General features: G+C 37.5%; 1 protein-coding gene and 1 non-coding gene across 2 annotated transcripts in view; one reads left to right on the top strand and one right to left on the bottom strand.

Moving 5' to 3' along the window:
* Positions 1-24,223, bottom strand: part of LOC134653912 (ski oncogene) — a 101,950-nt gene that overhangs the window by 11,307 nt on the left and 66,420 nt on the right. The gene's annotated exons all lie outside the window — the stretch shown is intronic.
* On the top strand, positions 20,226-20,298 carry Trnas-gga (transfer RNA serine (anticodon GGA)). Its single transcript has one exon. It is a non-coding gene; the product is annotated as a tRNA-Ser (tRNA).

The raw sequence follows: 24,223 nt of genomic DNA, 5'->3' as shown, positions 1-24,223 counted from the left end.
GACAAGCACACTTTCGCATTTATAATATTAGTATGGATTATTAACGCGACTATTTCTATGAATATTTGTAAAATTAATTAATAGAATATCCATTAACTTGCGGCTAAAGCATGCAGGATATTGATTTTTGTATTCGGGCTAACGTTAACGGTGAAATGATATTAACAAAATATGTTAATGTTTGATATCACGATCGACGACTATCATATATAATAATGATCGAAATAGGTTCAATGCTCTTTCAAGTCAACGAGAATAATATTGTTGAATGCTATGAATAGAAATTATGTAAAACTATAGCTTCTGCCCCTGATTTCGTCTATGTGCAGTGATAAAAAAAACTAGTCCTTCCCCGTTTCTCAAACTGTCACACCATTCATCTAAATCGGTTCAGCGGTTTAAGCTACTAATTAGATAGATACACTGCGCAACTTCAAATACGGGATCATTATTCGATTTTAGGCTTATCTTAATTCTTATCTTATCTTATGGTATTCGGGGGCCCTTGCATATACTTCGACCCATAGGGATCTTTTGTGCAATTACTTACCCCCTAGGAAAGATCCGTCAACTACTCAAGAGCTTTTCCCGCCATCTCCATGTGCCGGATGATGGACCTCATGGGTTTTAAAATCCTTTGGTTCTAGGTATCCTGCTCTAAAGTCCTTCATTCTTTGTCTGGCGAGGGCGTGACATTCACACATTTGGTGTTTCACTGTCTCTTCGTCTTCGGTGTTGTCAGTTTCCCACCTTGGCCAGAATTCCTTCGATTCCTTCCTTCGATTTTAGGCTGGTTAAATTCCTTGCCAATTGACTCTTTTTGAGGCCATCTTATACTTCAGTTTTATCGGACACCCCATGGCCGACTCACACCGGATACACACAGAAATGCGGGTAACCTTACACGAGGAATTTTAACAGTTTTGTTTTGACGGTGTCAAAGAACATCGGTATGTTGCAACAATTAAATAGAGTTCGAATTGCGATCACATTATATGTACTTACATGTAAACGACGTGTCATACATCTGATCCGAATCTGTTTATTTGTACTCGACTTCCGATCTGAGTCGTATAAAATCGATAAGAAATTCGAGGCGTCATAAACGATAGAAACTCGAAACAAGTTAAACTCTGACCACGCCAACTTTGCACAAACTTGACAGTAAGACTAAAAACGCATACCTACATATACTATAAGCTCCATACGTAGCAATTAGTATGAAAACTTAGCGTGGGGGATAAGATGCCATATTTATTCATATAAGAATATTCATAAATAACAGTTAAGGGGTTAAGTGTTCTTTTGTCAAGATTTATTAGTGTTCAACTTGTTTAAGAATTCATCTATTTACAAATTCGAAGCAAATTGTTCATAAAAATGTGTCATCCACATGAAACGAGCAAATTCCTACATTTTCCAAATTTCCTGGAGGTGACGAATCTTGATTTACTGCCATCTAGTGGCCAGCTGTCAGAGGTTTTAACACTTTTAACGCATTCCTTACGTGCCTATGGGATGATACGACTAAAATATCTTACCTACTCATAACCAATTAGACAATATGTAGTTCAGTGGATAAAAGGGAGTTTTAGTGTTAAAATCTTGGGGAGATAAGTCACTTCTAGATTTCCTGGGAAGTGCGTTGTTGGCTCTGAATCTTATGTGTAAACTGTGTAAGGTAATTGCGATGTTTGTAAATGTTATAGTAATAATTGGCTGTAGTGAATGTTTTGCCAAAGCGCGTGTAAGATTTGGATCGTACCAATGTCAATAATTATTAATTTAGAAGCTTAGATGATACTTAGAGGGTTCTCTAGCGAGGATTCAGAATCATGTAATAAAAATTATAAGATCAATATGACAGTAATTAATAAGCTACCTATGTTGATTCGCAAAAACGTAAAAAATCTTTAAAAAGCTTATGACTTTGGTCGGCAAACAAGTCGCAGTCAGGTGCTAAATAAAGATAAAAAAATATTGAGGAGTGTCCGGGAACGGTCAATTGGAGAGTACAGCCCTAGTAGCACGGTCGCATTTTTATCGTTTATCACCATGCCTGTTACGTTCTAACAAGTATGTAAGTTCGAAAGTGACGGGCATAGTGATAGTCGATAAAAATGGAACCGTGCTGAGCCCGCTGGTGTGCAGTCGTATGAAAGGTTCCATTATCTAGGAGGCGATGGCTATAATAATAAACAAATGAGTGAAGGAATCGATAATTATAATATTTATACTCGTTACTGCATGACGCCCTAGTAAAAATGGAACTTGCGTCGGTTGCCAGAGATTATATCCGGTATCCTGGGTCACTAACGTCATAGAAGAAGTTTTCCTTAAGCATAAATATGAAGCTTTTACTTCCTTGTCTAACTTATGTTGTCAACTTGTCATGGATGCTTCGTATAAAATACTTGTATCTATATTTGACCGATAGAAAGGAGAGACAAACAGATGAACGAATGAAAGAAGTGTTTCGCGGTTATGTCGAACTTACTACTATCTCTACACATCATTCAATTCGCGAACTGATACCGATTGTGAGGCTTGCTCGTGTGCAGCCCTACGGTGTCGCAGATGGTCGCATCACTAATGGCGTGGCGAGGACTGTCAAAAGAGATCGCGCGCCATTACGGCCTTGGAGATTACCTAATGCCTTTTTTCCGCGTTTTTATGTATTAACTAATTGATGTAGGTATGGTGTTTTCTCTAATGATACCAAGATGGGAAAGAGCCACATAAAATATAACATTCTTCGGGCATTAGTAATATCTATCGTCCCAATATTTGCCAGTGACATCTGAATCAGACCGGATGTTGACACCGGAAGCTGTGGGGAATAATTAGCTCGGAGAGGTTGGCTGCAATAACAGGTGGTGGAAAATATTGGGAAATGTGAAATATGGGCCTTAGTCAGTGTTTTAAATAGATTGAGTGGAGAGCCACGAAATTATTTATTTAGATATTTTGTTTAGATCTGTACTTTTGTAGTTAGTACTTAGTAGAGCTCGCGGTGGAAGAGCCGAAAGTCAACATCAGAATCTGAAATTACTTCTCTACGGAAGGTTTCCTACCCTACAATACGAGAATATGGCATAGGCTTAAAAATAGACTGATTAGTCCACTATCAAGAATGCGTTTATCCAGATATAAGTATTAGATTATAGGTACCTATTACTTGAAAGAAAAAATATATATTCGAATTGCGTTATCCGTAATATTTAGAGTAGAGACCAGGTTTTGTATGTCACCTGTTTAATCGATCAAGTAAGTAATGTATTTAGTCAATTTTATAAATAAAGGACTTAACAGACTTACCCAACTCAACACTAAATATCTCTATATGAAATATAATTTGAACAGTCCTGCATCCCCATATCCTTAGTCCATATAATCTTAAAACTATAGGATTATATAGTGCTAAGTTAATAAATTGTAACTTTTCGTCCTATATAAAAATAAACAGTTGATTTTTTTTTTACCATATCCTTTATTTTCTTTATTGGACTTTATTTTCTTTATATGGTAAGGTAAACGTACTAGTGCTCGACGCGGTCCCAGTACATGTCATCTTGAAGCTTAAGTCATTGTCAATAGAGGTGACAGCAGGGTGCCATCTATTGGGCATTATTAGCATATCGAGCACTCCCTGCCAGTTGGCACGGGCGGCGTAAGAATTTGGCGGAGATGACAGTTCATTAGCCCTACATTCACACGAATAGTTGGAACACTTATGACTCACTTTGTTTTTCAGTCTATTTCGTTCTTCCTATTTAGTATTTACACTTCCGTTATAGGATTCCGGAGTAGGTAACCCTGATATTTGACAAATCTATGTGTTCGTATTAGAGATGCCACGAATATTCGGCAACTATGCGGTATTCGGCCTATTCGGCCACTTTGCCGAATATTCGGTATTCGGCCGAATGTTGCCTAGTATTCGGCCGAATACCGAATATCTGTTGCACCTACTTAAAAAGAAAAATTGCACAATAAAAATAACCAAAAACTGTAGGTATATTTAGAATGTGTTCTTAGAAAGTTGTTAAATACGAAGACCCTTTTATAAGCATTTGTTGATTAAAAAACATTTTATTTTTATCATGAGTCTGTTTTGTTTTTTTTTTTTTGTTTGGAAGCGCTGGTGGTGGTAGCGGTAAGAGCGCGCGACTTGCAATCCGGAGGTCGCGGGTTCGAACCCCGGCTCGTACCAATGAGTTTTTCGGAACTTATGTACGAAATATCATTTGATATTTACCAGTCGCTTTTCGGTGAAGGAAAACATCGTGAGGAAACCGGACTAATCCCAATACCGGGCCTAGTTTACCCTCTGGGTTGAAAGGTCAGATGGCAGTCGCTTTCGTAAAACTAGTGCCCACGCCAATTACTGGGATTAGTTGCCAAGCGGACCCCAGGCTCCCATGAGCCGTGGCAAAATGCCGGGACAACGCGAGGAAGAAGATGAGTCTGTTTTGTTTGACTCTATTCATTAATGCTGTTCAACAAAAATATATCTTAGCTAACGTCATCTAACGTTGAGCTTTGTTAGCGATCAGTTATCATAATAATTGTGACTCAAAATGTTCGCATGTCAAGCCGAATATTCGGTATTCGGCCGAGAGAGGGGCCGAATATTCGGTAATCGGCCAAAACCACTATTCGGGGCATCTCTAGTTCGTATGTCAGTCCGGCCGCAGCTTAGGGGCTATTCAGGGGGGGGGGGGGTCAATAACCGACGTAATTTATGAACAGCCCCGGGTGATTTCGCATGGGTGTGTGTGTGTACCTACTGTATATAGTGTATATTCGACTATTCGTGTCGTGGTTGTGGCCTTTCGAGAAATGATCGGATGGTCATTGGCCACATCATGAAATTATTAAACTGACAACATAATACATATGGTGAATTGGTAACATATACCAATACCAATTGTGGCGACAAAATGGCATAAATTAAAATTATGACTTTTTGGGTAAGTACCTTTCCTAGTTCCTACACGTAAAATGAGATAATAGGTACTTAAGGTGGTTCGACTAGATTACCCAAAGCTTAAACCTCGCTAGATGGCACCACTTTCGCAAATTTTCAGGTTTTATTTTTTTGTGGAATGGTTTTGGTATTTGTACAGGTACTTAAAATGGTTCTTCTTTTTCGCTTTGATCACTTGATATGGGGTATACTTTGTTGTTTATTTAATACGTATGGATTTTTGTAATTCATTATTCGATTCAGGGATCTGTTTACGAAATATAAAACTTTAAAGAGCAGATTCTCTTTAGAATCATATTTATAGTCCTCATAAAAACTAAGATGCTTATTTTCTCGTTTTTCACTCAACATTCCTTCCATTCCGCTATCCGCTATTAATCATAACTAGTATTTCTTAAAAATAAGAAAATATATTGAAGTAATATTATTTCTAGCTGTCACATAAACTCTTCGATCAAAGGGGTTGTCAAACGGGAGCGCTGCCAACATTCCGGCGTTGCATCGGATTCCACGTCCTATTCCAACAATCGACATCACGCCATTTTCTCACGCGGCAAAAAAAAACCAAAATGCTTATCTATGATAGGAAAAGAGCGGGAAAAATATAAGATCAGTTGAGAAAGCCTGTTGTAGGTAAGTACATATAAGTATATGTACCTACAACACCACAGAACCAACACTGGCCAACTGGTTGGTTGGTACCAAGTGGTCAACCAGATCTTGACAGTAGAAAAAGGCGGCAAATTTGAAAAATGTAGGCGCGAAGGGATATCGTCCCATAGAAAATTAGAATTTCGCGCCTTTTTTTACTGACAAGATTTGGTTGACCAGCTGTACTAATTAAATATTGTAGTTAATTTAATACCTAGTCACAAATTAATTACTTACGCTAGATGGGTGTGTTCTTTTGAAATATTTCTGCATTGTATTTGTTATGTCTAGTTTCATGTTTTGTATGGCCCGGGTAGCCAAATCTCTAATAAATATATAAATCGCTCCTCTTTTATCAATAACACGAACCATCAGGGTACAAATTAACATCATAAAGAAAAGACAGAAAAAAAGGCGGGGAAAAACCTTAACGTTAGATTTATTAATAATGTCAACCTTTACCGTAAAAACACTTTCAAACACTTAAGTAAGTAACCATAGACCAACTGACACCTGTCAACAACCACGTGACTCATTAATAATGCCTGCAAATGTTATGATAATGCGCTGACATTTCGTAACATCCGTTGCGTAACATTGACACGTGTTTTCGATAGCATTCGCCAGACGTGTAGGCACGGCAGATAGACTAGATCTAGACGTTGGATGAAAAACGCGCACCTGCGCTAAGATGGTCCGATAAAAAAGCTAACTTGTTTTGCTTATCCCACGCGGATTGCTTACACTTACCTACAGCATTGACGTAATGCTGTTTGAGTGACATAATCCTTGACTAGATAAATTCTGAGCTATTTTAGCGGGAAAAAACAATCAATCATGCGTTTGAAATTGCGAACCGCGAGGTTCTATAATTGTTTCGTAAATATGACTACGCCGATAAATTAAAGAAATATTTTTTCACCTCAGCAGCTCGAACAAGGGTACTTTGCTACTTAAAAACAGTGAGCAAAATCGCATTTTGCTCACTGAAAGGACAAAATGAGCAAAATGCGATTTTGATCACTCAGTGAGCAAAATGCGATTTTGCTCACTGTTTTTAAGTAGCAAAGTACCCTTGTTCGAGCTGCTGAGGTGAAAATTTAATTGTTGGTATATCTTAAGAAAACATGAGTGAATAGAGGTAAGTGATGAAGAAGGAATACATTTTTCGGGTTCTCTAATATGTTCTCACTGCTGAGGTGAAAAATGTTGTGTACTACACGAGATCAAAGTTATTTACATCTCGTGCGCTTTTGAGTCCCTTACTACGCTCAAGATTCTAAATTAGATTCACTCGCTACGCTCGTGAATCTATTATAGAATCTTTCGCTTGCACGGGACTCAAAATAAGCACTCGAAGAAATATCAAACTTTGATCTCTTGTTGTACAAATAACTATTGTTTTATCAATTTACCTACAGTCTGGCTAGTGACATATGTACGTAAAAGAGTTTATAACTTTATTCATACTTACCTTATATGTACTACTAAAGTCTATTTTTTTATTCGGTAGACTGAAATGACAGTTAATAGTATGAAATGATATTTCATGTTCATACAATTAGCTGTCATTTCAGTCTACCGAATAAAAAAATAGACTTTATAAATGCGAAAGTGACTATGTCGTTCCGTTACCTCTCCGATTTAGATGAAAATTGGTGTAGATAGAGATCGTTTGAGTTTTGGGAACGGATCTAACTCTATAATAATTTTGATGAAGAAAATCATTCTAAGCCGACGAAGTCACGTGCAGAAACTAGTATAGGTAAGTGCTGAAAATGCACGTTTCATTTTACCAAAAGGCTTCAGGTTAATTAGCCGTCCCAATCAACGCTCCTAAAATAGGAACGCGACCATTAAAAATAAAGATAAAACCAGGTGGCTGTATGATTCACTGCCGCTGCCAATGCCATTGAAAACAGATAAAAAAAATATAAGCGCGCGAAATTTTATGAGCTAAAATGAAAAGTAAACTGGATGGTTGGTTGACTTAATTCTGTTTTAAAAAATAACAACTATAGTGTGTCAAAGGACTGTTCCATTTCAAACATAGACAGAGAGATTCATACTATCTTTGTCTTACACTAGTACTAGCACCCAAAAGAAAAGGATGAGTATAGTTTTTTGGTTCCTATTTACTGGCAAGATTTGGTTGACCAGCTATAGCTGGCATATTATAGATAAGAAAAGCTTTTGTCTATGCTATGAATTTTCTTTTTGTAAAATCCTTTTTTTCACCAGTTCGTATTTAATTATTTTGGTAAAATCGTATTCTGTAGAGACATAGAATACCGCCTATAGAAACCTAATAGTGGTCATTTTGTTCGCGACGCAACTCACCAAACTGTGAGGTGAGGTGCGGGAGGGGTACTCACGGCGTTGCGATTGGTCGTTTCAAATATGGCGCGATGTCACGTGTCAGCGTAGGGATGGGACACGTTCATTACGGACAGTGGTACAGTGGTACAGTAATTTATTGTGGTAAAATTGTTATCATTTACTTTAGGCACTTAAAGTAAACTTATTTAAAAATATTATTGACTAATAATATTTTAGCAATGTAAAAATGTAGGTAAAACCTAAAAATTTTACTTAACATAATGGCATTTATATTTAAAGTTGTTCCCGCATCTTGCATTTTAAACTTTAGATCTTTATATTATTTCCACTTAAAATCGCGATCTCTTTCAATCCTAATACGAGCAAAATTTGTCACCGAAAGTTCATACAATTTACTTTCCGTTTTGTTACGGTCATTATAGAGTGTTCTATTAAAAACATAATGAAATAGGCCAAAAAAATTGGGTGCATTGTTTTTTTCTCAGTAAAAATGGAAATGGTTTGTTATTCTGAGTAGTGTCGCGGGTTCGAAACCCGGCTCGTACCAATGAGTTTTTTGGAACTTAGGTACGAAATATCATTAGATATTTACTAGTCGCTTTTCGGTAAAGGAAACATCGTGAGGAAACCGGACTAATCCCAATAAGGTCTAGTGTACCCTCTGGGTTGGAAGGTCAGATAGCAGAAGCTTTCGTAAAAACTAGAGCCTACGCCAATTCTCGGGACTATAGTCCGTCAACCAAATCTTGTCAGTAGCAATGTAAAGCAAACTAAAGTAGGGCAACACTCAAAGAGCAGTATTGCGCTAAGAAAAGCAGCAATGTACATCGAACCAACAGATTTTTTTTTTCCGCTGAGCGCGCCCTGCGTACCTACGTCAATTCAAATTGTCACTCGCGGTTTGTTGAAAAAAATTGAAACATGGACGGACAATTTAAAAGCGATGTTAAAACAATGTTAATCAAAATGATGAACAAATTTGAAGATATCAAAAACAACTGCTTATATTCTCTTTGTTCCCTATCTATGTCTTCTAAGTTTACTAAAATAAAATCATATCAAAATGCAGATAATTAGATAGTGCATATATTTGTTATTTACAATATAATATGCCACTTGTTAATGTAAATTAGTGTACTGTTCTGGATGAATATGACATACCTGTGTAATTTTTTTGATTGGTATATATTGTACAATATACATATTAAAGATAAAACAACTGATATTTGGGTGTTTATTTAATTTAAAGGTAAATAAGATAAGGGTCACTTTTCGACTTGGTTGCGTTGTACACGTACATAAACCGCCATAGGTAAGTATTGTCTGAAAAGATACTACGTACTACGAACGCCTTATATTGGGCAAGATTTAATCCTGCAACAAACATGTATGGATTAGGTAGATATTGCGAAAGAACGGCGATATAATCAAGGCTCTTAATAGTGTTTAAAAGGTTTACCTTTGTAAATAGTCACAACTGATTGCTGAAAATATTAGACATGTGGGCCTATAGACGGTTTCCAGGACACAATTTATGGTCTTGTTGGATAGATTTAGGCATACGTTTTAATTTTATTTATGCCTTTTAACCCTAAAACAAAAAAACTGAACATAATCTTAATTTTAGTAATGTTTACCATCAACGAGCATGATTGTACATTGTAGGCCCCTTAGCTTTGCTTATTCTTATTTAATGTATTGGTATTTAATGGTGACAGCAGAAATATCTCTTGAAACAAAAACGATTCAGAATGAAAACCAAATGAAAACAAATAAGGTGACGGCTGTCATTCACGATCCACATTCCACAGATAAAACACAGATGACACGCGTTTTGGAATTATTTGAACACAGTGTTGCTAACCCGCGATTTTTCAAATTTGCCGCCTTTTACTACTGACAAGATTTGGTTGACGGACTTTAGTTGCCAAGCGGACCCTAGGTACCCATGAGCCGTGGCAAAAGCCGAAACAACGCGGGGAAGATGATGACGTATGTCTATCACAAACCAAAACCGAGTTCCCTCGCACTTCTTTGAAGTTCATCATCGGGTCCATCTCGTGACATGAGACCTAACTTCTCTCCTAGAGGATTCTAAAAAACCCACACAACATATGCCTATCACAAACCAACACCTAGTTCCCTCGCACTTCTTTGAAGTTCATCATGAGGCCCATCACTCACCCATTTCTTATTTTAAAACTAGAACTCTATAATGATTATACTACTAGCAAAAAACGAAAATACGTATACCTACTTAATATTTAAGATAAACTACCATTATATTAAAACTACAGATTAATTACATTATTATATTCAATTAAAAGTAAAAGAGAATCACAGTTTTGTTTTATATTTCTTAAAATGGTACAATACGGTACGAACGAAGGCACGAAGTTCGCGCAACTGACGAAACCATCATCGTCGCATCCCTAGTCGTAATATGAAAGGGATAGCACATTGCATTTTCAAGTTGACGAAAAGGGACGGACATACTTCGCCCTGAGCTTATTTACCACTATAAAATGAACCCCGCGGACAAGAAACAATTTTCAACGAAATAATGAATTTGACTTTCCCGTCGAAGGTAATTCCATCTGTTTTGTAAGTAGAAGTCTAAGATGACTTGCCACACCATATTACGCTGCAATATCCCATGATTTCCTCAAGAATTCAATAGTTTACGATTTATTTTCTTAGACACGTGCACACTGCTAACAGGTCGTAAGCTTGGTCGCTACTGATCGGAGCGGCGCGCGTGCGATATTATATTTGACCTATGCACCATACGGGTGATGACCGCGAGTCGTCCTATAAGCTCTGTCTATAGGGGTTGGTCTGTGTGTAGAGATCAACAATTAAACATGTTTTTTTTTAACAATGGATCCGGATTTCACACAATAGATAGAAAGGTGCAATTTTTGTTCAAAAATGCTCTTATATATGTAACTCAAACTAAAACTTTAAAACAAAGAGCCTTGTTGACTTGTTGAGGGCCTGTTTACACTTTGATTAGTATTTAGTTCGAGTTCTTACATCGTCTACTAGACGCATGTAAAATCTTCTACAGACCTTGCAACAAATTGGCATGCGATTTTAGATAATTGCCGGCTAAGTAGAATCGATCAATCATATGCCGTAATGTATTGCAAATCGCATGCGATTATTGGTATGTATAGTCTGACAAGCACAACTTGTCTGTCAGTAAGAACCAGGAAAATAAATAAATAAATACAGTATGATTATCTCTGTCTATGTTTGAAATGAGACAGTCCTGGGCCAAACTATATATGAACTCGCACTAAACACTAATCAAAATGTAAACATTCGCTGAATAGCTATTACGATTTTAGGAAGCTCATGCTATTAATGACGTGATAGCGCCATTTCCATTTCTGGTAACAGCGTGAATACATGAATACGAGTATTAATACCGGGAACAGTACATGACCACCACACAAATCATTTTATTTCCAATCACCTGCCGCGGTCATCTATTACAATTGCCAACAAACTTATATTTACACCTACTTTCCACTTTAAACAACCTTGTGTAGTTTCTAATAAGGATTAAAATAGATTTGCGCGTACGAAGTTATAATAATGGTCGCACGTTGCGGCAAATTTGTAATTACAGTTGTGACGACCTTTCTTGCTTTGAGATACGGTTGTTAATGGATTAAGGGGGGTGTAAAGAGGGTTGCTGGAGGGTTGCCAGCTTGTGCGTTGGTACTTAAAAGTGAAATGCACCCTTTTGAGAGCGCTCAGGTTCGCTTTGTAGCTAATGGTGGGTGTGAACTGGTAAATCGTGAGTGCGGGCAGGCGTGGCTCACTCCGCGATTTCATCGCTTTGCTACAGGTAGCTAAAAGTACATCCGTTCCACACCAATTTTGGTGGCTAGCCATAAGCCGCGCGTGACGCTGTCGCCACCTAGCGGCCATATCTGTCCTGATCGTAACAGACGCGTTTTGTTAGAGAGTGAGTCTTCTGTACCTAGTACAATTATTTATTCTGTGGCGCGGGATTTAAGACTTGAAGAAAATGTGCACTACTTTTATCGTACAAGAAAATCTAGGGAATCAGGGATTATTGCAAAAAGTATATATGTCCGATAGAAAGAATTAATTTATTACCCATTTGTACCTTGTCACAGTGACAATCAATATGAAAGTCTAGCGACTCTATTGACCTCATATATACTTTTGCCACTGTGACCAGATACAGAATGGGTCATAAAACTCATAAATTAAAACTTTCCACTGTACCTACAGCTTCTTAAATAGTGTATCATCATCATTAGAGTTACACGCTATATGTTTATTTACCACTTCATGTTGCCGCGATAAAAAATAACATGAGATGACTCAAGTAGCGAAAGTAATGTCTACATAAGTATTATAATGATGGACGTCAAATGGTCGGCAATGGCCTGATGTTGGTTATATTAATATATTCTTATTTGCTATCTAATTCATAAAAATCAACTTAAAAATTTTCAGTTCTAAGCGGCGAAAACGGACAAAAAATGACGTACCCAGTACCCACACCCCACACTGCAGGAAAAAACGTTTGAAGGTTTTTTCACAAGTTCGACTTTAATCTTAACTTTTAACAAGCAGAAACGTCTGCGAACGATTCTATTAAGATTTATGAATTTAAAAGTGGAAAAAATACTGTCTTGGGTGAGACTTGAATTTCACCAAGAGCCATCCAGAGGCCGTGAGTTCAAGTCTCATCCAAGACAGTATTTTTTCCACTTTTAAATGTATTCGACGTTAATCATTGGCGCTTAGTAAAAGCTGTGATTAAAGTCCGCAATAAACTTGCGTTAGTAAATTAATAAGTTACTAACCCCAACCAATGTCCAACACTACTATATACCTACTGTCCTGTCAGTTATTTTCGAACAGTCGCAACAAAATGAGCGCACGCGCACGACAGCAATAAGAACAGTGCGTTCACGATTTACTTAGCCCTGTATACATAAATCAGGGAGATAAACTACATCTTACTTAAAGCAGAATTAGTTGTCACCTGTAATAATATCTTGCGGAACGTGTGCGCAAAAATATCTGATATAATGTTGTTTGTATTAGTCATGGGCCCACAAGAACGCCGGTAAGATCGAAATAATTTTAGCTGTAATTCGCACGCTTCTGGTAAATTTCGATAGCTCAGTTGGTTAGCGATCGGAACGGTGTTCCCCAAGACATTCTGCCGTATTCGGACTCGAAAGAGACGACACGTACTAGATCCATTCTAGATACGTTATAGTTTAGATATCAACTAGTTCTCTTTTGCAGCGCAATTCGGGCAACCAATGTCACTTTTACGATAGATCGTGTTAGATATCTATTAGATGTGAATTAGATCTCTAAGTGATATCTTGTGGAAATCGTATCGTATCGCAAGAGTATCTCCAGAATCGCAGAAATGTCAAATTTGACAGGTTAGATCTTAAACATATCGATATCGTATCTTGGCGATGTCTAAAAGATATGTAATAGATGTCTATTACAAAATCCGAATCGGGCCCAGTGTTTTTTTTTTAATTTTTCCGTTTGGTATCTATAATACCTTTAAACGAGCAATTCTTGTTTATTGATTTATTTATATATATATATGTCGGAGCGAGACACCAGAAAGACGTATTGCAGCATTACAGTTCATAGTTAGACGCCTGTAAAAGTCGATTAGCAATGTTTGACTATGTATTATTTGCTTGTAACGAAATAATGAAGCTGCGTAGTGAGTAACGCCACCATCTATTGGCGTATTATTGAACTAAAATGACAGGTAGAAGGCTTTGGAACGTCAAGATGTGTATCTTGAGTGAAGGTAGGCACGAGCAGGCATTTTTGTCGTTATGTTGGTAGACTGGTCAGGCAGGTTTACCAACTTGAATTGGAGGCGGGAGCCGTTGGCTCCGTCGCTGGAACTGGCTTCAGTCTTCTTGATCGGACCGCGCTAGAGATCGGACGTTAGCCAAGCTCGTGCCTAATTCGCTACGTTCCTGAAGGCTTACACCTGAAGGATTATTCTGAAAGCTTATAGATTCTCACGTTGTTTAACCGTTTAGCTAAGTGTTTTATTCCAAGTGTTATTTTGATTTCTTATGTGCCATTAGAAGCTTACTTTTGTAAAATAAAGATTTGAACGGTTTCATGTGATCTTTTTATTTTGATTCAAATAATTTTGGAATAGTGATTGGTCGTTTTGATAATTTAGTACTAAAATATAGTAGGCACTAGTATGGGTAACGAGTCTGAATGTTTATTTCATGCGTAGGTAGCATACCTACTATTTTGGCTGTGAAGTAATACATCTAGGTACTACCCCCACGCGCCCACCGCCATCGGGACCATCCGTCGCCGACATCAGCAAGTGGGATAGATGCGGAGTTTCATGTATTGCTTACACAGCCACCTGGGAGCGTGGTGTATTTCTGGTGACCTACATTCCATAATCTGGACACTTTGTAATGGTAAGCTCACGTGTCTAACCTTGATTGAATGGTGAGTGTAATTCATTGTTATTTGGTGAGAATTATTGTGAAATTGTGAATTATGATTGAGGCAGTCGAGCATAGCGGTCGTTACGTGACGTCATCTCTGGTATCGCCGCGTTTCTTTACAATTAATTTTTGTAATCCATTTAGATCGAGGCGATTTCGAGTTATTTTGATTTGAAATCCATACTGTTAATTAAAACCAAGTATTAGCTATCACGACGTGATATTATTTCATCGCTCACTTGTGAATCTACCCTCAATAATTGATTTGAAAATACAATTAATTTTTAAAATCCGTTGAAATCTAAGTGATCTTAAGTTATTTTGATGTGAAATCCATATTGTTAATTAAAATCAAATATTGGCTGTCGCGACGTGATATTATTTCATCGCTCACTTGTGCATCTACCCTCAAAAAATATTTTTTTTCATAAAAATACAATGCACCGTTAGAAATTGATCCTGCTGATTTGCCAGTGCAAGCATTATGTAATCTTTACCCTGTAATGTTTAGTAATTAATAAAATTGCGACAAATTATTGCTCGTAATGCCGTGATAGATCACAAATCGTGTATACTATGGAAACATGAGCTACGCATATGAAAATTAATGTTACAGTGTCCTGCAGCCGGAGCCGAGCGAGCTTGCGGACGCCATTGCGCCCATGATACAGAGGCGGCTGTGCAGTATCTTCTGTGCTGGAGATTTGGAAATAAAAGGACAGGTTTCGTTCTAATTGTTTATTAGTGAATTTTATTTTGAGTGTAATGGCGAAGCATAACAGTCGAACGTAACTAATAAGCTGTCACTTTTCGTATTGGCCCATTTACCGTGTTACTTATTTTTGGAACACGTGTTTGTTTGTTCATGGAATTAAATAAAACGCACTCATTGAAGTTTAAATTTTATTCTGAGATTTTTGAAGTCCCGTATACATTGGAAACATGTTTTTTTTGTGTCTGCTACCTTGCATTTCATAAACCTTTTGAGTGTAGCCTGCATTCATGATAAACCTGATACCGTGCAAATGATGATTTCAGTAACAGCCAGCTATGTTGAACCACATCGTGTCTCTCGCAATCTGCCGCAGCAACGGCAACGGCAAGCGGAAAGAATCAGCCTCCGTGCTTGGGTTGGACCTCACCACCACCACCTTTGACTTGGTCGCGTGCATCATACTTTATTAAGCTGGTGAGCAGTTCCCATTTCGTTGGGATTATTTTGAGATGTTTTACTTCTGCATAGAAGTCTTGAGCGAGTTTGATTTTGATCAGTAATGTTCAGTTTCAGTTGATCAGTTGACGCTGATCGTACCAATGGTTCTGAGTAACATGATTTAAAGACCTGTTTTTAAATTCTTTTTTTTTTTGGAATTCACTGTTAACATTGTTTTGCTTTCGATGGACTGAAGGCACGCCCGATGGACTGGGCAATACTGTTTTGCTTTCGATGGACTGAAAGTATGCCCGATGGACTGGGTATTGTTTAGTGACCGCATCAGAAGTGCCGGAGCATGTAAGAGGTGCACGTGGTCTGCTTTTTATGTGCAGAATACTCTTTGCGAGGAGTAGCACTTACGCGGCTGAGATGGTTACTTCTGACGAGGGTCTGGTATCTGCCGAAGGACTGGCAATGCACCGAAGGACTGGTGTTGTTTTGTTAAAAATGAATTCCCGTTTATGTACTGTGTTCATATGAGTAAAATTGGAACTATCAATTCAGAATGTTATTTATTTTAAGATGTCTTACAAACATTTAGATCACATATGACCAATTTTTTTTTTTTTAATGCCAGATAATTTCCCCGTAAATTGATATTGACGACAGTAGTAGTGATACTGTCGAGCAATGAATAGCTGTTGTGATTTGTGTTTTTGATGTTTGGGATTGTTCTGTTTTTACATAAATTTGAGAGTATCCGCCAGATGGGAGGCGATGATTATTGGAGTGTATCCGTTAGATAGCGGCGATGATTACTGATGATTATTTTTATTTAGTCGTTGCTCGATGGACTATTTTTGACTAGAGAATTGAGGATTGTTAAAGTAATTTTGAACAATTATTTTTTCTGGTTTGATTGATAACAAAGTTTGATTTTAATAGTAATTTGAGTGAGACCCAAATTGTTGGTCAGGAAAGACCGAGCGATGAGATACTGTGCTGAGTATTTTGTTACAGAATCAAATGCATACACCCACACACGAGGACGTGTGTAGCGCAGGACGGCCGTGTCGGAGCGAGACACCAGAAAGACGTATTGCAGCATTACAGTTCATAGTTAGACGCCTGTAAAAGTCGATTAGCAATGTTTGACTATGTATTATTTGCTTGTAACGAAATAATGAAGCTGCGTAGTGAGTAACGCCACCATCTATTGGCGTATTATTGAACTAAAATGACAGGTAGAAGGCTTTGGAACGTCAAGATGTGTATCTTGAGTGAAGGTAGGCACGAGCAGGCATTTTTGTCGTTATGTTGGTAGACTGGTCAGGCAGGTTTACCAACTTGAATTGGAGGCGGGAGCCGTTGGCTCCGTCGCTGGAACTGGCTTCAGTCTTCTTGATCGGACCGCGCTAGAGATCGGACGTTAGCCAAGCTCGTGCCTAATTCGCTACGTTCCTGAAGGCTTACACCTGAAGGATTATTCTGAAAGCTTATAGATTCTCACGTTGTTTAACCGTTTAGCTAAGTGTTTTATTCCAAGTGTTATTTTGATTTCTTATGTGCCATTAGAAGCTTACTTTTGTAAAATAAAGATTTGAACGGTTTCATGTGATCTTTTTATTTTGATTCAAATAATTTTGGAATAGTGATTGGTCGTTTTGATAATTTAGTACTAAAATATAGTAGGCACTAGTATGGGTAACGAGTCTGAATGTTTATTTCATGCGTAGGTAGCATACCTACTATTTTGGCTGTGAAGTAATACATCTAGGTACTACCCCCACGCGCCCACCGCCATCGGGACCATCCGTCGCCGACATATATATATATATATATATATATTTCGGCGATCTCGGAAACGGCTCTAACGATTTCGATGAAATTTGGTATATAGGGGTTTTCGGGGGCGAAAAATCGATCTAGCTAAGTCTTATCTCTGGGAAAACGCGCATTTCCGAGTTATTTTATGTTTTCCGAGCGAAGCTCGGTCACCCAGATATTAAAAAATAATATGTAAAGACCAAAATATAGTTGCTAAATTGCCAAATTTCAGTTTACCACCGTTTCTACGTTAGTCATAGTGTTTCAGCAACTAAAATAAAAACCGGACAAGTGCGAGTTGGACTCGCCCGCCGAGGGTTCCGTACTTTTTAGTATTTGATGTTATAGTGGCAATAGAAATACATCATCTGTGAAAATTTCAACTGCCTAATAGCTATCACGAGATGGACAGCGAAGTCTTAGTAAGTAATAGGGTCCCGTTTTTACCCTTTGGGTACGGAACCCTAAAAAGAATAGAAAGTAATCCGCCTAGAAATTTCTTCTTCATCCTAATCTCTCGGGTCGTGTTTGTAAAAGCACGAGTGTGCAAATTGTATCACATTCCGCAGTTTACAATCGTAGTCATTAAATTATCTTACGGTAGAACATTACCATACGAATTACGAATTCTCTCAGATCACTTGGCTACTGAATAGATGGCGCATATGCTCATTAAAATACTAATCTAGTAAACCTAGTGCCACCGCTCATTTCATTTGAATTGAATCCACGTTTGCAACCTGACATTGCATTTGGATAAAAGTATTATGTTTACTCGATAATTCGATATTACAAACAAAACAGTGAGAGCATAAAATGACTCGCAGCGACCACGCAGATACATTGCTCATTTAATTTGAATTAAATGCACATTTGTAACCTGTAGAGGCATTTGAGCTTAAAAAGTATGATTTTTCGACATTTAGCTTTTAGCTATAGACGAAGCATTATAATAATAAAATATTGGAAATTCTTACACAATTTGATTCAGCCTTACAGTAAGCTTAAGAAGGCTTGTGTTATGATAATTCCGGTCAACATGCACACAGATGCCAATGAGCGGTGGGGTATGAGGTGTATTGAACCTTTTATGATGCCGCTCATTTTATTTGAATTAATTGAATCCACGTTTCCAACCTGGGGCATTGGAGGTGATTTAGATTTAATCATTTATATTTGCTTGAAATTTGAGATTACTCATATCGTTACGAACGACATGAGTGTGTGTAATATGTATAAGTAGATTTAGGGATTTAAGATTCTAAAAGTCTGAATCTAATGCCGCTCCTGAATTAACGTAAATTGAAAAATGTAGAGTCCGTTTAAGCTGTTTCCCGACTTGGACGTAACAAATTGAGGTGGTGTCATTAAACGTCATATGGCATTAATGATGACACTTTGCATACCTGCTTATTTATTGCAAATGCCATGCAGCGTTGGCTTAGTCCAACGTTGGTTCTAATACTTTTAATTCTAAGAGTAAAAGATGTTAAACTTGTCAAACTAACTAACTTGTTGGTGTTGTGGTGAATATAATTATGCTGGCGTAGAGCGTAACGAAGTAGCAGCTCTCATTTTAGCGTAGTCTATTGGAAGATTGTCTATGCGAATTCTCTTAATAACGGTGACTGACAATTTTATGATGCTCGTGATTTATGTTATGTTATGTGATACGCTTTTTAAACACAAAATTTTCTAAGTCTCTGCTTTGTCTAACTTTCGGTTGACATTTTGAAATGTTTTACATAAAGTGACAGATTTTGAAACAAAAGGTTATGTTCATTTATGTTGATTATATTAGTATTTAATTTCCAACTCACATCATTCAGTCTGTACCTACCTATAAAAAATAAACTTTCTTGTGAGTTGTGAGGTGTCAAATAGACATTAGATTATTTGGAAATAGTTGTATTTGCCATGCCAAATGCCAAGTGATGTAATATGAAAAGTGATATACTTTTTATTGAATTAATAGCTGCAGTACGAAGTTAAACTGATTATTGAATGGAACCAGCCAATATCGATATCATGGTATGGACGGTCCCGAGAAAGGACATACGATCAATTTTTTTCACACAAATCATCCCTTAAGGTGAATAACTAATGAAGGTAATAATAGTATGCGACCCGGGGAAGGACATAGGATATTTTTTTTTTTTTTTATACGCGGACGAAGTCGCAGGCATGCTATTAGCCAATTAATGCATGTTGCACTAAATGCACTCATTCCTGCAAGCCTCAGTTCATTGATCCTGGTCGCGACCCCTGATAACGCGCCCTAATAAAGCTGATAACGAATGACGCACGCTTTGTCTTCTTATTTGCTTATTCGAATTTGATAATGGCTGATAACGCTCTTTGTTGGGGTCGCAATTTATTGTTAATTGTTTCTTTGTTTCAGTTTTATAAGATAACTAGCGGCCTACTACGTTATTTTTCTGACAGCCAATAAAAAACAAAACCGACATATAACGTAACATTTGATAAGCAAGTTGTTTTTCTATACAAATTCTAATATCAAAACGTAGGTATTTACAACAGACATTAGTTGTTGATAAGAATGAATAACAAGTCTAAAGGACTTATATCTTATTGCGCAGAATTTGAATTAATTACGCATTTCAACCATATCATGCACCAAATAAGGAAACAATAATAGGCTAATTTTATATTAAAGGAAAAAATGGAAAAAGTTACGCTTCCGGCGTGTATGCATAAAGGAAGGGATGGAAAGATTTCCTGGTAGGCTTCCGTAGCTCAATTGGTTAAGAGCATCGCACGGATTGCGGAGGATGCGGGTTCAAGTCCTGCCGGAAGCGTAACTTTTTCCATTTTTTCCTTTAATACAAAATTTGATATATCGCTCCCAGATGAAACTGCTTGTTAAAAAATTGAATAATAGGCTACATTCCTACTAGTCAAATCAGCTTCTTTTTTATTAGGGTTCCGTAGCCAAATGGCAAAAAACGGAACCCTTATAGATTCGTCATGTCTGTCTGTCTGTCTGTCTGTCCGTCCGTATGTCACAGCCACTTTTCTCCGAAACTATAAGAACTATACCGTTGAAACTTGGTAAGTAGATATATTCTGTGAACCGCATTAAGATTTTCACACAAAAATAGAAAAAAAAAACAATAAATTTTTGGGGTTCCCCATACTTCGAACTGAAACTCAAAAATTTTTTTTTTCATCAAACCCATACGTGTGGGGTATCTATGGATAGGTCTTCAAAAATGATATTGAGGTTCCTAATATCATTTTTTTCTAAACTGAATAGTTTGCGCGAGAGACACTTCCAAAGTGGTAAAATGTGTGTCCCCCCCCCTGTAACTTCTAAAATAAGAGAATGATAAAACTAAAAAAAATATATGATGTACATTACCATGTAAACTTCCACCGAAAATTGGTTTGAACGAGATCTAGTCAGTAGTTTTTTTTTATACGTCATAAATCGCCTAAATACGGAACCCTTCATGGGCGAGTCCGACTCGCACTTGGCCGCTTTTTAGAACTGTCAAAACGATTTTTTAGTATGGAATTTATATGAAAACAAATATAGTGACGTCACGGTAAACTCACCTAATTTTATATTTCAATCCGATTTATAAAATACAAATTGTGTTTAAAAAAAACCGGCCAAGTGCGAGTCGGACTCAACACAAAACAAACAAAAAAACAAGCAAAAAAACGGTCACCCATCCAAGTACTGACCCCGCCCGACGTTGCTTAACTTCGGTCAAAAATCACGTTTGTTGTATGGGAGCCCCACTTAAATCTTTATTTTATTCTGTTTTTAGTATTTGTTGTTATAGCGGCAACAGAAATACATCATCTGTGAAAATTTCAACTGTCTAGCTATCACGGTTCGTGAGATACAGCCTGGTGACAGACGGACGGACAGCGGAGTCTTAGTAATAGGGTCCCGTTTTTACCCTTTGGGTACGGAACCCTAAAAATAGCTGTTATCTATGTTTTTCTAATAATTATCTGGTGCTTTATTTCGTGCACGGTTTGAAATAATGTATTTTAAGTACAGAAAACATCCCTATTATCAATGTAAGTAGGTACTGTCACCGCATCCGGAATTCCGGAAACCGCATCAATGTGAAGGTGAATAATTTCAGATAATTATTATCTATGGCACCTAGTTATTAGTATAGAAAAATCTCTAAGGTTGAATTTCTGAATTTATTATGTTTCAGAGATTCAGGCTGCATGGCTTTTGCAATGACAAACGTGTGGTAAGGTCAGCATCGTCAAATTTCTATGAAAATATGGGGCATTATCTATGAAAAGGGACCTTATTGTCGATGGCGCTTACGCCGCACAGCGTCGCGCGGTATTGTATTTATATCGGAGCATCGTTAATAATGGAATAAGCGCCATCGACAATAAGGTCCCTTTTCATAGATAACGCCACATATGACGATTGTAATGACACTTTTACACTTTGTTCTGTTCGGGTCGGTGCAAAGTAGACGAATTCTAGTAGTCCAGTATTTGTGGTTCCATATGTAAAGGTGATTTGGGCTAAGTGTGTGCCTTTTCTAGGGTAAGTGTTATTATTAAATGTGCATTTACACACAGAACTCACTTATGCGCTAGAAGATGGATGTTTCTGGACTTTGTGGTCATGATGTATGGTATACTCATGCTGTATGTAACCGCCATGTGGATAGGGTTGCCATACGTCAAATTTCCCCTGACATGTCAGGATTTTTGGTTCTTTATTCGGGGGGACGAGTGTCAGGGTTGGGGACAACTGACAAAACGCAATTGCAAACCAAATTGCGGTCCGCAAGACACATTCGCGAATGCCCGTTTGACGGTCCCTTACTGCAGAAAGTTTCCTGGTAAAGGATCTAGGCGTAATAACCCCCATGGTTATATTGGTTACGTCGCACAGATAAATAACACAGATAATTTCTATCAAAACAAGGCAATTAAAATAGGTCATGAGCGCAGTTAATCTATTTACAACAAATAAATATGGCGCCGTCGCACTTCCTAGATTGGCCATAGATAATAATTTGCTTTTCATTAATTTAATTTGACAGGATGGATGGCAGCCTTTGTCCCTGTTATTTAGTCGCTATCATGTCGCTATGTTGTTATCGAAAGATAAAAGTGATAAATACATAAGTATGTTTATTTATCACTTTTGTATATTTTCAGCGAATAAGTATAGGTAGAAATAGTTTGAAATATTAAAGATTGTAACTAGGTTTTAGAAATTGTAATTCTATTATTATTTGAAATAAACAGATTTAATAATAAAAAAAAACTTATAATTTACAAGGATTTAGCACTAAGATAGTAGACTTATGAACGGAGGGGGGTCGTATTTAACTATTTAGGCATTTATCGCTATGGATTATGGATAAAATATTCTGACTAATAGTTGCCAATAAATATGTCGTGGCTTTAGGAAAAAATATCTAAATGCGTTTTAACGCAATAGAGACGTTTTAAGACAATAGAGACGTATTTGTGTTGAACAACTCAGTTTGGGGACTTTGGGGTGAATGCTTATATTGTTCAAATGATATGTACCTACAGTAAGCTGCATAGATAACTGACCCCCCTGCAAATATGTTTCTATGTAGTAGGGGGGGGGGCACAGTTATCTCTACTTCATTATGTTGTGTTATGATAATGTTAACTAGCCTGCAAACTATAAACGCAACAATAGGCAGGGTCAACAGACTTCTTATAAATAGGAAGAATTACAACAGTGTACCTATCATAGAAAACGCGTGCATATTATATCGGCATGCACAATGCGAATGCAATCAATATTCCCCGCGCACACGGACACGGCTCCACACTTCAATAGCAACGCTATCTAGCCGCCGGGCGAATATAAATTACACAAAATTATAGTTCACCGCCATCTTGCTTTGTATGTTGAACGCTCGTTGCGTTCCGAAACCTGGAGCGGCGACCCCGTGACCGCCGCACATCACATGTCAACGCGTTGACCGCCCACGGTCAATTGATACTTTACCAAGTTTGAAAATGGAACGTCCCGAACGTTGAGCGCGGCGATAACAACTTTTTAATTTGGTCGCGATGTTGCCAGTATCTCAGACGGTGTATTGCTTTCGATTTACACTTTTTGCGGTGTTTGCGTGAGGTCGGCCCGTATCCGCTTCGTTTTGGCCATGGCTCGTTTGGTTGTCTGGCTAACAAGGCCTACGGCTACTTGTATTTACATAAGAAATTTGATGATAGCATTTTTGCTAAAAGAGGAAGCTAACTGTGTTAAAATGTCGATGTCTTACGACAGAGACGAAATGTAAATAGCGCTCTACAAATAGGTATATTAAAATTTCTTTGACACTTTTTTGGCAAAATAAAATGGTAACTGCCGACTGAAAACATAGCGCCATGAATGCTATGGCGCCTATGGCCTATTTAAAATTGAATACTTCAACCATAAAGCATCTCTGATAGCTGCATCGTGAATGTCGCAAACATTCGTGATATACTTTTATTTTACGATATTCCATTTTCGAGAAACTTCACGTAGGCAATAGACAACCGTCAACACAATGGAGGTAAAATAATTCAAATATGGAACGAAAACAGAACCGCATTAACTGTTCAACGCCGATTCTAGTACGATGTAGACATAAATATGTAGTTAGATGCACATAATTTTAGGCGTATGTAATGTGACGATAAATATAGCTAATATAGGTAGTTATAATCAATAAAAACACTGTTCTTTGAAGTTACCAT

The sequence above is a fragment of the Cydia amplana genome, chromosome 14 (genome assembly GCF_948474715.1).
Source record: "Cydia amplana chromosome 14, ilCydAmpl1.1, whole genome shotgun sequence".
NCBI classification, from domain to species: domain Eukaryota; kingdom Metazoa; phylum Arthropoda; class Insecta; order Lepidoptera; family Tortricidae; genus Cydia; species Cydia amplana.
This window is presented reverse-complemented; position numbering and strand designations above follow the sequence as displayed.